We start from the raw sequence: 14,709 nt of genomic DNA, 5'->3' as shown, positions 1-14,709 counted from the left end.
ATTCCAATAGCACTGATAAAAGGGTGTGTGGTGTCACAAACATGTGCGCTATTTTTCAAAAGGGGCGTGGGTCATACCAGAGGGGCTTTGTGCTGCCTAGGACAAAGCCAGGAGGACATCTGAAATGCTGAGAGGGCATCAGGCTAGTGTAAAATCACAGCCAGAACATCGGAGCCTAGATGGGATAACTCAGGGACCTCGCTCTGGCCCAGTGGGTGAGAGTTGGGAAGGGTAGGGGCTCTCTGCAGCACAATCCACTCCTTGCACACCTGCATCCTCATGCGGAGATATCTCCACCCAACGGGGTAAGGTTTGGGAAGAGCTGGTGGCTCTTTGAAATAGCCGCCCCTTTGCACAGCTAAACTGAATCAGTAGAGTACATGAGCAGACTAGGAGGTGTTATGGGTAAACAATCAGTGCATTAAATGCCATTAACCCCTCATCCGATGGCTTGCATAATCTCTTCTACTCAACATTTGTACGCAGTCAATGCAGAACTTCCCTGCTCCCTTTGTCAGGCAACACAGGGAATATATTTGCTTTCATAGAACAATCCGTAGCAGTCCATGTTTGAAGGCCCTGTTCCAGCCAACAGCCAGACAACAACATTACACTACACCCGGCCCAGCCCAACAATCCCCACCCCCAAAAGCCACCAAGCAAACTTTTTTAATTCCTCCTTCTCGCAACGTGTAAATGTGAAAGTTGTGAAAAAAGCCATATATAATACGTCGATAATCGACATACATATAATGCCTTTTTTCACACACCCGTTCCCGAAATGGCCGACTCTCTGCCATCAAGTCAGCTCCGTTCTCAATCTCACCTGCTGGTCTCGCTTGTCGTCGTCAGAAAGCAGGCCTGCCTGGCTGCTACACCCTACCCAGACTGCCGCCGGTGCACTTTAGCCACCCGGATGCTTCACCTCCCCTGTGCAATCTGTGCGTAGAACAGACTCTACTGCAGTGCGAACACACACCACCGGGTTCCCCAGGCGGTGTCCTCATCATGCACAGCCGTGAGCCCTGCTGGGGAAGAAAAGAAATGCGCAGAGCGTGCCTGGGTGGCAGCCAATTCAATTCAAACCACCCAGGCTGATTGGAAGTGTACGCAACGTGATCATTTTCGGCCTAATTTTGTATCCTTCCGCTATGAGCCATGGCCAAAGAGGCCCTATGCCCAGAGGCCTACCGGGGGATGTCCCGCTGTCCCGGTGGGGCAATCCAGCCCTGCCCTCTTGTCATTTCTGAGTACCTGATATAGATACTAGTTCATGATATTGATCACAGACATTGCAACTATTGTCTTTTATTAAGGGTAGTGAGATTTTACATATGCATTTTTGATTTTTTCGGGAGAATTATATGTCATTACATAAGAATTAGATAGGAGGAAGAAATCTTGGAACAAATTCCCATGAGAGATGTATCCAGGTGATTATAAAATATAGAATCATGACAGACTACAATAATGGATTAGTTTACATAAGAATTACTAAATTATGATTATCAATTATTCATTGTAGATTGGAAAAGGAAATAAAGAATTGGATAGACAACTCCTGAAGAAGGGGGACCACTCACCCCGAAACGCGTAGAGAAGCATACAAGGATTGAACACATCACATAATATTGACTTGTTTGATCTAGCCATATGTGGGACTGTCTGAAATTCACTGTATGACATTGTCTACCTGTGATGAAAAGATAAGAAGTCTTTTTTTGCTAAAAAGTGAATGGCTTATTCTATGACTATAAGTCACCAGTTTGAACTAATTGCAAATCAAATATGATGTAATACGAACCAATGGTCAAGAAACCATATGATTAAGTACAAATATTTGATCTGTTTTATCAAAAACTGGAGCATGAATGTTATTATTTAATCTAATATAATTTGTCAATAATCTAAACATTTGGTTGTTTATACAATACCAATTGGGTGTGCAGGGGACGGGAGTGGTCCACAAGTTTGTGGATATCTGTTGTCTTTACATTTGTTAGTACAACCCAGTGTCAGGGTTGGTTTTCTCCCCGGCACCACATTACCCATTTGAAAGTAAATACATTCTTCAATAAGAATAGATGTGCACTAGGCTAAGTAAAACATAAGGTACTTTAGTGACACCAAGCAGAACATTGTGTCAACATTTCTCGACATTGTTGAGTTGGAGGGAGGAGATGCCAGATCTATAGCCTGTGCTGTTGTGGCTTTCGTCGAGAAGTGTTGTCTCAAAAAAGAGAAACTCCTGGGGATAGGGACTGACAATGCCTCTGTTATGACAGGGATTAACAATGGGTCCATAAAAGTGCTGAAGGAGGAGTATGGCCTCGAAGATCTGGTTCTTATTCACTGTGTGTGCCACTCTCTGCAGCTTGCTGTAAGTCATGCTTCCATTGACACCATCCCCGGTAGTGTGGAGTAGTGGGTACGGGAGACTTATAACAGGTTGTCAGTGTCTCCAAAGGGCAGAGAGGCCTACAAGTCCATATATGAGACCATAAACTGTGGGGAGAAACCTTTACAGATAACAAAGGTGTGTGCCACACGTTGGATCTCCATTGAACACGCGGTTTCACACATTTTGGACCAGTGGGAGGAGCTTAGACTGCATTTCACAGTCACCAAGTCCAGTGAACGCTGCTACATGGCTGAGGTTTTATACTCCCATGTACAGTGATCCACAAAACATATATCTGACTTTTTTAAAGTTAGTGCTGGACGACGTACAGTTGGCCATCAAGGCTTTTGAGGGAGAGCAGGTAGATCCTCTTAAGCTACTTCACAGCTTGGTTAGCCTGATCATGTCTGTGAGCAGCAGGGTTCTGAATCCACTGGCAAATGTCGATGTACTGAAAGATGGTTACATCTGTCCCTAACCATACCTTGTGTACCTTTTTCAGTCCAAGGCTGCTGAACTCCACCTTGCGCCAGAGGATGAAAACAATGTCTGAAAGTGTTGTGTATCCTTCACCATCCTCCTCACCAATGAGGTGAGAGTCAGACTGCCAGACAACATTGAAGCATTGCAGCAAATGTCTGTTTTCAATGTGCAGGAAACTCTAAAGCACAATAAGAGCCCCGGGGAAGTAGAAAAAATAGCCAAGCCCCTTGGCTACTCCCCTGCCGAGATAGACAAGATTGTCCAGCAATGCTGTGCCATCCACCGTAGTAAATGGAACAAGACTAAATGCACACTGGGCTTCTAGAGTGAGATTTGGAAGTTCAGGGATGCAGTGGATATCAACCCGTTTCAAGAACTTTGCATGGCTGCTGTGTCTGTGTTGTCCTTGCCACACTCGAATGCTGAAGTCGAAAGAGTATTCAGCCAGATGAGTGTGCTAAAAAGTAAACTTCGAAATCAGATGTCCTTGCAGACTTTTAACTCCGTCCTGTACACCCAATATGGACTGAAACTGTCTGGTGAGGCCTGCTACGAGCACCAGCTGCCTGACAATGTTTTGCAGCTTTTTAGCACATCAGCTGCTTACTCATTTAAGTCAGCTCCCTCAGTCGCCATAGAGAGACTTGACCCAAATGATGATGACCCACTCTTGCTGTGAGCCAGCACAGCTTGTGTGTGTGGAGGAGGGTCTGGAAAACAAAACAATGAACTTGAATTAGGGCCAGACTAGTTAAGTTACCATCTATTTTCCCACATTGCCATTGACAGTTTTTTCTATTGTCTCCTTTTGGTCCATTGAGAGTGTTAATAACTTAATGCAAATTGTATACAAAAAAATGTTATAATTACAAATGTTCATGTTTTACTGTGACTTGTTGAGGGTTCCTAACGGGACCATACGATTAAAAAGCAAACTTAAGAAAACAAAAATAAAAAATAAATAAAACAAAGAACGTAACTCTGCCAGTGTGTATTTTTGGGTCATATTTGCTGTTAAGGAGTTTTTAACTCACTTTTTGTCTCTCCCACGTCATTAGTCCTCTCTCCTACAACGCCCATTACACAACATGCACAGGCAATCATGCAAATTAGGCAATGATGTCATTTAGCTACTTCTGGTGACTTTTAGGACAGCCAATAGCTACTTTCTCTACTGAGGAGTTGGTAACATTGCCTGTTGTCAGTTTACAGAAGAGGCATGTGTGCGTTGGTTCCTCTTGTGGCCTTGCCCAGGGGCCTTGCCCCAGGCGCCTTGGGCTTCCGGTGATTTATCTGCTGGACCAGCCCGTGGACCAGGCGTGGGACCAGGCTTGTGGACCAGTGTAACCATCACCCGGGACCGTTACCGGACTCGAGTCCCTTACACCCCAGGCCGGTTGGGCCACGCACCCGCGGGTTGATCTCTCTTGGACCTCTCTGTGCTTTTAAAGCATCGTACTTATGATATTGCCCCACAGGCTCCAGTAGTTAACAGAGTTTACTCTGGTGTAAGCAAGGAGAACACAACATGGTTCGATGCTGAACGTAAACAAGCAAAAAGGGTTCTCCACCAGGTTTCGTGGGGAGTGCGCTGTTCATCTTGGCAACTCGCTCAGCTTAAAAGAGAGTATAAAAAGCTTTTAAAATTAAAAAAGAATTGTTTTATCAAAAGGCAATGGGATCGAAAGGCAATATGGGAGTGTCCACGATAACTGTCCTAAAAGATTTAGGAAAATGGTGGAAAAGGGTTTTACTGGTGTGCATGAATGTAATATCGGGCAAATACCTGCAGATTGCTGGATTGGGCATTTCTGAGAGATTCTGTGTAGGCCAGAGACACAGGCAACAGTTATTTACACAGGAGGAAGTGAAGTTCATCGTGAGCTTTTTCTCTTGGAGCATGAAAAAATTGTGGTTCAAGTAAAGTGCATTAATCAGCCTAAAACTCCTTGGTCTGATGGTTTGAGACCAGAAATATTTAGTGCTGCAATTCAATGGTGGGCCCTAGTCCTGTGTTTTTAACTCAATTGCTAATATCTCTTCGAAACCCCACTTTTGGAAAAAAAGCTTACTTGTCCCAGTATTTAAAAAGGGTAATACCTTGGACCCCCACCCCCTTTTACTGCCCAATTGCGCTTTTAGTTGCCTCTAACAAAATGTTTGCGGGGTGTTTGGCCTCGCGTTTGGAAGAATGGGCACTGGAAAATGCCCATTCCAGTGCAGGTTTTCGAAAAGTTTTCTCCACTGTCCATCAATGATTCATGTTAAATAAACATAGTTGAGAAATATGTTAAAAGGAGAAAGAGCCATTTGTATGTGGCATTTCTTTATCTCACAAAGGCTTTCAATTCGGTAAGACGCAATCAGTGGTAGAAGGGTGTCGAAATAGTAGTGGAACTGTGGTCTCGGCAGGGAAGAGGATAGGCGGAAGCATAGTGCAACGTGTGACAAGGTGTTGCGGCCAGAGCATTGCAATAGTCGAGTGACGAGTAACTAAGGCTCCTATTACAACTTTACACTTGCACAGGGAAATTAATGGACAAATCCTCTAATTAGAATGGTGAATATGGTTGTAAAAAGTAGAGGAGTGGTAAACGGAAAAAAATCAAAGTAGTGGAACACTGCTCCTGACCGTTCCCGCTCACTTCTAACACTGGCCGTAATCTTCTATGGACAAAACTCAGAAGAATGGGGGTCCGGTAAGGCTTCTTCAAGTCGTAACCTTGCTTTATGAGGACTCCACAGTAAGGATTAGGTGTGCTGCCAGCCATAAATATTCAGGTGATATGATGAATAATAGAGGGGTAAAACAAGTTTGTCCCCCGGCCACCCTTTTATTTTCCTTATTTTTTCACAATTGTAACCCCTCTCAGGTGTCATCTGCTTTGATCCCACCACGTCTGATTGGCGTGGATTTTAGCGCTCTGTTTTATGCAGATGATACAGTGCTTTTGGATTTAACACCCCGCTGGCCCAGTTTAGAGTATTAGTTCGATTATTTTCGGGAGCACCGTCTGAAGTTGAAACTCCTGAAAACCAAGATACTCAGATTCAGTAAAGGGAACGTGACATCTAAAGGGGTTTTGAACGACTCTCCCATTGTGGTGGTGGATGGATATAGGTATCTTGGTTTGGTGTTTTCTAATGGGGGAGTTTGGAGTAACCGTATAAATGCAGTGGCGACGCAGATGAATGTGAGCGTGAGGGGTTTTTCTCATTTGTATTATATGTGGGGGGGGGAATGCCTGGATAAATGTCTGCAGGTTATGGATACCAACATTAATGCTGTTGTACTTTATGGAGCAGAAGTATGGGGAGCAGCTCCATGTGGCAGCTTGAACATTCTTATGATCTCGGGTTTTAGGAGCATAATGGATCCCCCCTCTAGATCACCGTGGGATGCTATAAGGCACCAGCTAGGCCTCGTCAGCCTGCAGCCTGAAGGTTCAACAGAGGTTTATGGAATTCTTTTGTAAATTAAGCGCTTTTGTAAATTGAAATATCCCGGTGGCCTGTGCCGATTTTTTTGAGCTACGCTAATATATCGCAGAAGTGCTGGTACAATAATGGGCTTCGCCTACTGAAAGGGTGGGAGTTGCGGGACGTAACAGCATTGGGGGAATTAACCCGCAGTCAGCGCAGGTGTCTTCTAAGGGAGAGAGCTGTGGAGCTTGAATTTGAAGCTTTCCAAGTGAGATGTATGCTATGCCCCTACACTTAAAAAAGCTGGTTCTATTTCTGTTCCGGCGCGCAGCCGCAGATATATTTCAATGTCTAGGTTAAACGTCCTCCCACTTAGGTCAAGAGTGCCGTGGCTAGGTTCGGATAAGGTGTGTCCATGCGGCCTTGGGCGCAGAGAGGATCTTGCGCACTTTTTAACGGACTGTACATTTTTGGTTAATTTAAGAAAACAGTGGCTAAGGCTCCACCTTATCAAGAATCAAATATGGAATCGTGTGGACGCTATGGCTTTTTTTTTATGAACAGTGATGATGAGAAGTTTTTAATTGAATCTGTCTATTTTATTAAGGAAGCTTTGGATGTCGTGTACAGATTTCGGTCTGCATTTTTTTTGTATGCAGGGTGTCTATTGTGTATGAAACGTCTGAGTTGTATGTGTGTATTGTGACGATAATGGTGTTGTTCATGGCTCACGCTGAATAAAGATGTTATCTCTCTGTATGTGGCGAGGGGAGGAGTCGGAGCCTCTAGCATGTGCGATGGCCCTAGGGTTTCTAAATTATATAATTTATATATTTCTCCATGGAAAAGAACACTTTCCTGGCCTGGCCCGCTGCAAGAGCAGTGCTCCCAACCAGCGTGGAGGAGGGAGAGCTGTAGACTAAGGGTAGCTGAATGACTATGAGGTCCTATTTTATTTTCATCACTAGGGTATCTAAAGAAACGGCGCCTATGTTCTGCATAGTCTCTGGAAAGCCACCTTGACCTTCCTAGAATGATGACCTATATGAATGTCCATTTCTTTCTTGCTGTTAGTATTTGACCAGACCGTGCCTTACGTTTAATGCTGGCACAGCTAATAAGTGTACCATCTCAGCTTTTAGGATTCATTGTGTTCTTGATGCCTAGCTAAGAATTGGAGGAAATATATAAACGGTTGAATCCCCCCCTGGTGACAGTCCTACTCCTTCTTGGAGTTTAAATCCGGTCTTGTGAATCTTGAGGAGCTTTAGGCTTCAGTCCATTGACTACTGGCCTCTGGAGCCTCAGGCTTTCATTAAAGTGCCTTGGCTCATTCCTTCAGCTAGGCCATGCTTCCTAAGCCGATCATCTCTGTATGGTGCCCAATAGGAGACCATTGTCCAGATAACAAACTCTTCTCTCTTGTATTCGACACAGAAACAGTTGTGACCCATTTGATGTTCTTCTGATTTCACAACCTTCTGCAGGGGCAGAAATGCTGCTTTGCACTCCCTCCCCCAGAGAACTAAGACCCTGACAAGGGTCACACGAACTGTTTGCGACTTTTACTATTTCTCCATTTCTTCAATGCTTTAATGCATTTCTCCTTGACTACGGGTTGCCTCTGTATGGTGAAAGTATTACTGCATCCATTTTCACTGCTTTTAACTCGCAATGCCCTCTTAAAAATAGCTAGGTTTGTTTTGGGACAATTGTAGAATGACATCATTCTCATTTCTGGGCTGATGCTAGGTTTATGAGTGCACTTCCTACATGAGTCTCTACACCCCTTGATTCCATTGCTTAAATGCAAATGTGCACCCGGGGGAAAGTCGCCAGATAACCGTGTGCCTGCATATGTAGGTTTTACTAAATTGGTACTGGCTACTTTCCCCATCAAGATGCCACGGTTTTCTGGCTGTACTTTCCCACTAACCCCCTAAACTCCCACAAAAGCCCCTCCATACCCTCTACACCCCCCCTCTACACCAGGGGCCCATCTCCCCACACCCCTCATCCCCTCAACTCTCCTTACCTGGCCATCCATTAATCCATTATCTGGTCCGCCGTTGGTCATCACTGCGGCTATAGACATAGGAAAAAGGACCCTGTTTCTATGTTCATGATAGTCGGCCTAGTTTGTAGCGTTTTCCTATTCATTAAGTTTTTGTCCGCATGCTTGGGACAAAGCCTAAATCCTTTAAACCAACTTGCTTAACCAGAATGCTAATGGCTAGGAACATCTCAGAGAAGGGGGATGAGGCGGCATTATTTGCCGTCATGCTCCAGGGCCTGCCTTTGAGACAACTCACTTAGCTCATACCTCTAACTTGCAGCCAAGGGCAATTACCGGCTTGTAGTGCCCCCACTCCGATCTATATGTTGCATGAATAGATAATAGATCATATGGGATAGAGAGTTTACTAAAAACACAATGTGTGAGCTCTACTCTCTGTGCCAATTACCTTCAACCACATGCCCCCCCTATACTTCCTGATTTTGCCTTTGGTGGCCAACTACTTGGTGGCTATTATGTGCATACATTATTTCTTGCTTATGTTGAAAACAACTGTTGCAAAGGACGCAGACCTTCATAAAATCTGATCATATCTCGGCTGATATGGAATGAGGCGATAGATTCCACTATAGTTAGAATTTTTCACCATGGTCCCCTTTCCATGAGAGAAAATGCATTCAAGATCCTCAGCCCAGACAGCAGTGTTTTGGGAAATGTACTTTGCTCTTGTTGGTGGTTGTACACTCTAGGAAGGGTCATTGCTGGGGGGTATGGAATACTGTACACCCACTCTCTTGCTTTCAGATGTAACCTGCAAATTGTTATAAGCAGTGGCGGGTGGTTTGATAGGGTGGGGGGCTCTGCCCACCCCCCCCCACCATGGGCCCCGAAGTGTGCGAGAGAACAGTGTGTATGTTTTCCACCACTTCCAGTTGTGCAGAACAGATTCAGAAGTTCTGAATCTGTTCTGCATTGAGCAGCGCGGCGGCAGTCCTGCAAATAAATACATAAATAATTATCTTCTGCCGCTCTGTGTCTTGCTGCAACTTCACTCATGGGCCTGCCACAGGGACACGTCCCATTTTACGCAGCTTTCTTGTACAGCTCGTAGCTCCGCGCACTCTACGTAATCCATCTGAACTAGGATTCTAGCTGGGTGCTAGAGGGGTGGCCCTGCCAGTATAGATCTGTGCGCAAACAGCACACTAGCGGATCTTATTAGTTCTGTTGCTTACAATTGGGCATAGCAACAGAATTATACTGTTTGCCAGCCAATGACATTTCAGTGTGGGTGGAGTGACAGGCACACAGTGCGTGCAACCTTCTCACTTCCAATCTTGCTGAGAGAGTGAACTGATTGAAGAAGAGCAGCTGCCCAGCAGAGGCCAGGGCCCACCTGCATGGACCTACCCAACTCCAGAGTCAGACCGTGGTGGTAAGTTAAGTGAACCACCTTACCAAGTTACACTTACGTGCAGCCTGGCCTTCATTCCCCAGGACAGGGCTCCAGAACCATCCTCGAGGGGAATGCAGGGCCTAGTTGTAGACACCATCTAGTCCGGGCCTCGAAGCTCGGCTGGGGATGGGCTCTCACCTAACAGCTAGCCCTACAGACTAACTCTGAAACACGATTATTTTCAGATCAAGAGAAGGCCAAATAGTTGGGTGGCACTGGTCACTTGGCCTTCCCTTGATCTGAAAATAATCAAGTTAGTCTGGTTTTCTCCATTATCTGATGGTGTCGGTGAGGCCCTACGGCGGCTTAAAGTAGCTGATACTCGTTCCGCTTTACAGCTTATTACGCGGAATGAATATCAGCTACTTTAAGCAGCCGTAGGCCCCTCTAGGGCCAGCGAGTGGCCCAGGGCCACCCACAATCAGGCACTGTAACCGTGCCAACAAGGCTGCACAATATTCGCACCCACAGTCCGGACCCATCCAACGTTGCACTGGGGCAGCGGGCTGAGAGCCCAGGCGAGCCTCGATGCAGCCTGAAATCTGCCCGTAACGTCCTTTTCTATTTATGTTTCAGTATAATAAAAATGACTTCAGTTCGACGAAGAGTGCAATTTAGAGGAAGATGTTTGCTGCCACCAGTGTACTACAACTATCACGTTTATCAGAAATTAAATTTATGTTCTAACTGGGGGAATACCAATCTCAATCCAAGTAACCCTCTGTTTGTTAATCTTGGAACTTCAGAGTCACTGGGGCCGTGTCCGACAGATGAATGAAACATCTACCCCCAGTCCCCTGACAATTGTATCAGTTATAGTTGTGTCTGCACCCAAGTATAATGTATCGCCCAATGGAATAACTGCCCCCCACAGTGTGTGCCCTCCCTTGCTATTTCCAGCTCTCCTTTGCTCCATGTGTATAAGGTTGTGCTCTCTAAAGAAAATTTCAAACAGAAAAACCCCTGTATTACTTATAATTCTTAGTAAACCCTCGTAAACTCTGTGAAGTCACCCCAGTGCACACTTCCCAACCGCTTGCTCATTCGGGCAGCTGGAAGATCACCCCTTTCTGCACCAGCCTGAGGTGTTAAAACAAGGAAACGCCAATCCTCAGCCTTTAGACCCCTGAGCAACTGCTGCAGACCCCTTCTTGTAACCCACAGGCCAGCCACATGTTTTAAATACAACAGGATTATTCGAGGATGATAAAAAAAAGTGTGCCACAGATTTGGGAAATAATAAGATAAACTATTTACAATAACATTTCTATCGTAAGCCACATTATATAAGTGGACAGTATTACAGTCCGAAAAAAGCCACTGAAAGCAGTGCTGGGGAGGTGCCCTCACCAGCAGCACATGACCATGGGCGTAATTTTAGGGGGGGACAGGGGTGTTTGTCCCCCCCCCAACTTTCATGGCACACCATTTTGTCCCCATTCATTTGGCGTGGGCACCTTTTCATCAGATGCCATGTCCCTCCCAACATTTTCAGCAAAGTTACTCCTCTGCACATGACTGCCCCCTCCTCCTCCCACCCTGTTCCTTCTTCTGCATTTTTCAGAAGTGGGTGGGGTTGCCAGTCTTTAAAACCAACAGGATCACATTCAGCGCATCTGTAGGAGCTGCTCACATGCATGGAAAATGCAGCTGGGAGAAGAAAAAGGTTGTATGGACCCGAGCAGGAGTTTATTCAGCGGTGTGTCTGAGGCGTTTCAGAGGCATGAGAGAGTGTCTATAAGGGGGAAGCCAAGCATGTACTGGGAATTATCTCTGTTGGTTGCCTACCTGTGACAGGCCCTCAAGTGCAGTTATGAGGCCCATTTAGCGCCGCGAGGCACAAACCACCACAGAAGGGTATATCATTCTGTGTGCTGTTATCTTTGAGACTTAATAAAACCGGAGTGCACCCTTTCTGCCTCATAGTCAGCACCATTTTTAGGAGCCAGCACTACTTTTCAGCTTCCTTTCACCCCCTTGCTCTAGTTCACCCTACGGGGTGTGGTGCCGCCTTCACAATGTCACCCACTGCGAGAAACCTGAAAGTGTCTCCCGAGCTAGTCCCTGGGGATCTGTCATGCAGAAGGCCAGGACCCAGCAGTCGCTATTGGATCCAGTTCCTGGGAATGGACCAGTGAGAGAGGATCACCTGGAGGGGGGAGAGGGACACTGATGGGTGAGACGTGGTATCCCCTTTCCTTTAACACCTTTTCCCCATTCTCTCACATAGGTCATTCCAAACCACTTCCCCCACACCTGTTTTCCACCACAAACACTTTTGCACAACACAACGGACACCGGACTAACACTAGAGCCGTTTTACCTGACATGTCCCAATACCAGGGTCAGGCAAAGTCAGGCAATTGATCAGAATCACACACAGCCCTTTCCCTTCCCCACAGGGATAAAAGGTGAAGCCATAGAGCACAGCAGGAGCAGGACGGATAAGACCGGCAGGACGAGGAGACGGCTAATAGAAGGTGGCAGTTCAAGAGAAGGAAAAAGGCGGCGGGAGGCAAGAGTGTGGCAAGGAGAGACACAACCTTGCCCATTTCACCCCAGGACCGCAGAACCTTCGTGGAGAGGAAGCTAAGGCTGCGTACAATAGAGCAAGTGTCCTGCTGCAGATGTCAATGGTACACGGGCCAAGCCTATGTTGATAAGGCAGAGCAGAGGAGACTCTCGCGCCTGAGGTACCGGCCTTGACTCCAGAGAAGCAAAAGCCAAGTGGTTCATCACAGCTGGTGAGTGAAGGGAAGAATCGATAAGCACCGGGCTGTGTTCAGTGAGAATTGCAAAGTGGCACGTTTTGAACAAAGCTAATGAACTTTAAAGGAACTGTTAAAAGTGTGTGCGGCAGACCAGCTGCAGAGGGAAAGCAGCACCACGTGGGTGCTAACTCGAGAGACTCTGATCGAGCCCCATATTGAGAAACTACAAATACCAGAAGGCCATAGGAAGGCTGACAAAGGAATTCACAGTGGTCATACGTTAGGGGCGTGCAAAAACCCTGTACAATCCAAAGACTTTGATCCGTAAAATGGCTGAAAGAAAGGGACGTAAATTCCCAGTGAGAGAAAAGAATAACAGAGGTAAAGAAATACGAGTGAGAAAGGGTTAGCCCAGAAGAGGGGGACCCAGGGGTGAAGCCATCACCCTATTTAAGCTAGGGAATGATAATTGACAGGGGTCTGCCCAGAAGAGGGGGGCCCAGGGGTGAACCCATCACCCAAGGAATATTGGGAACAAACTTTCATTTGTTAAATTAACTTTTGTTTTGTTGGTTATCTGAACACATCAGGCCCTGAAGCCAAGAGACTTTCAGGAGAAATGAGACTTGGCCATCTAAGACCTGAGAACAGCCTAGAGAAGCATGAGTCTGTTTGCCATTACAAACTGTCGTCTCGTGCTAGAGAAGCCCGAGACTGTACTGTGCTCCACCAGCTGCCATCCTAACCCGTGCTAAAACATGGGCAAGGGAGACCCAAACCACTGCATCCTGACTTATTATTTGAGAACACTTCTTTCTTTTCTTGAGAACTATCCCACACCATTTTCTGGAATAGTTGTAAGGTTTGGCAATAGGTTTCTTAGTATAGGTCTCTTTTATTTTGACACGACGCCACTAGGACTGCCTTATTTTTCATGTGATGGTCAACACCTGTCCCCATCTTAGATATAGGCTTAGATTGGGCGTGTTTCCCAAACCGCACACCATTTTTCATTGTTCAATAAACACCTTTGAACTGTGATAATTTGTGTCTGTCTTACTTGAGTCACCACCCAGACATTCACTTCATTAGAGAATTTCGATATATGTCCCCTAGACCTGGTCCTGGGGTCTGCTTAATAGTGTGTGACAGTGAAGGTGGGACGCCGGTCAGGCTGGGCAAGAGCTACAGAATCTGGCCACATGAACATGCAGATGGGTGGCTGGAGTCTTTGGGGCAGAACACAGCAGGGATAAGAAGGCACCTGGGGTCCAGCTGGGAAGGTTGCAGGCAAGCAGGGGCCAAATGGTGGACTCAGGAGCGGAGTGTTCAGTGCAGCCGCTTGGTGAGAGGAGGAGAGAGTACAAGGGCAGAGGGATTGAAAACAGGGATCCGATTTATGAAAAAATTATTTGCTGCGGTAATGCTAACAGGGCAGGTGTACTTACTCATGTGGGAGATTATGGGCTCCAGGCAATCTATCACCTCATTATGACTTAGTTGCACTAACTTGATTGAGGGACAAACTTGCCTTGCACAGCCATTTTAACAACAACTGAGAAATCAGCAAACATTGTGGACTCAAAAATGACCTGCCATCTGTTTTCGTGATGTGAGTACAAAGGTATTCATCAGAATGCAATAGGTTACCATTTTAAGTTAGCACTGATAGAATCTAACATATTCTGAAGATAGCTCTTACCGTCACATCTATATGCTGTATTCAGAGGAAAGGCTGCATTTAGTCCCGAAACTTGGCTTTCCCGCCATGCTGGTTGGAGAGACAGCAGCACCTGTCATGGACATGAACATTGGAGGACCTTCACAGTCGTGTCTAGTTCTATTCTTTGGTGGTGCTGATACCATTTATTGCTGACATACTAGAGCCTGTGTATAAGCGGTGCCACCCTCGTGCTGATGCGACTGGGGATGGTCTCCAACAGCAGCTTTGCTGCCTCTTAGTTTTCCGCTTCGATTTTGTGGAGTGGGCTTATTCCTCTCCGCCACCAACCCTCCCGCCCCCCGCCACCCCCCACTGGGAGCACTCGCTTTTGCACATTAACCGATAATTGGGTGCTTAGCTGCCAACAGTTTCTTTCTGTTTGGCAGTTTGCAGCTTCCCAGTGCCCTTTCTGTTGACACTCTCATCGCTGCACGCCAAGCGCGTCAACATGTAAAAGCAACATGTTTTTCCACAGTGAGTCATTTCATCTCATTT

The 14,709-nt window shown here is 46.1% G+C and overlaps 1 protein-coding gene across 1 annotated transcript in view; it reads right to left on the bottom strand.

Annotated features, from left to right (window-relative positions):
- The window catches only part of LOC138583076 (uncharacterized), a 210,579-nt gene extending 196,125 nt beyond the window's left edge, over window positions 1–14,454 (bottom strand). Inside the window, exon 1 of the mRNA XM_069655001.1 lies at window positions 14,194–14,454. The gene's annotated coding sequence lies outside the window, so the exon portion shown is untranslated. The remainder of the gene's footprint in view (window positions 1–14,193) is intronic.
- Window positions 14,455–14,709: the final 255 nt, after the last annotated feature.

This window comes from Ambystoma mexicanum, chromosome 3q, assembly GCF_040938575.1.
Source record: "Ambystoma mexicanum isolate Mex_15411 chromosome 3q, UKY_AmexF1_1, whole genome shotgun sequence".
Lineage (NCBI taxonomy): Eukaryota > Metazoa > Chordata > Amphibia > Caudata > Ambystomatidae > Ambystoma > Ambystoma mexicanum.
This window is presented reverse-complemented; position numbering and strand designations above follow the sequence as displayed.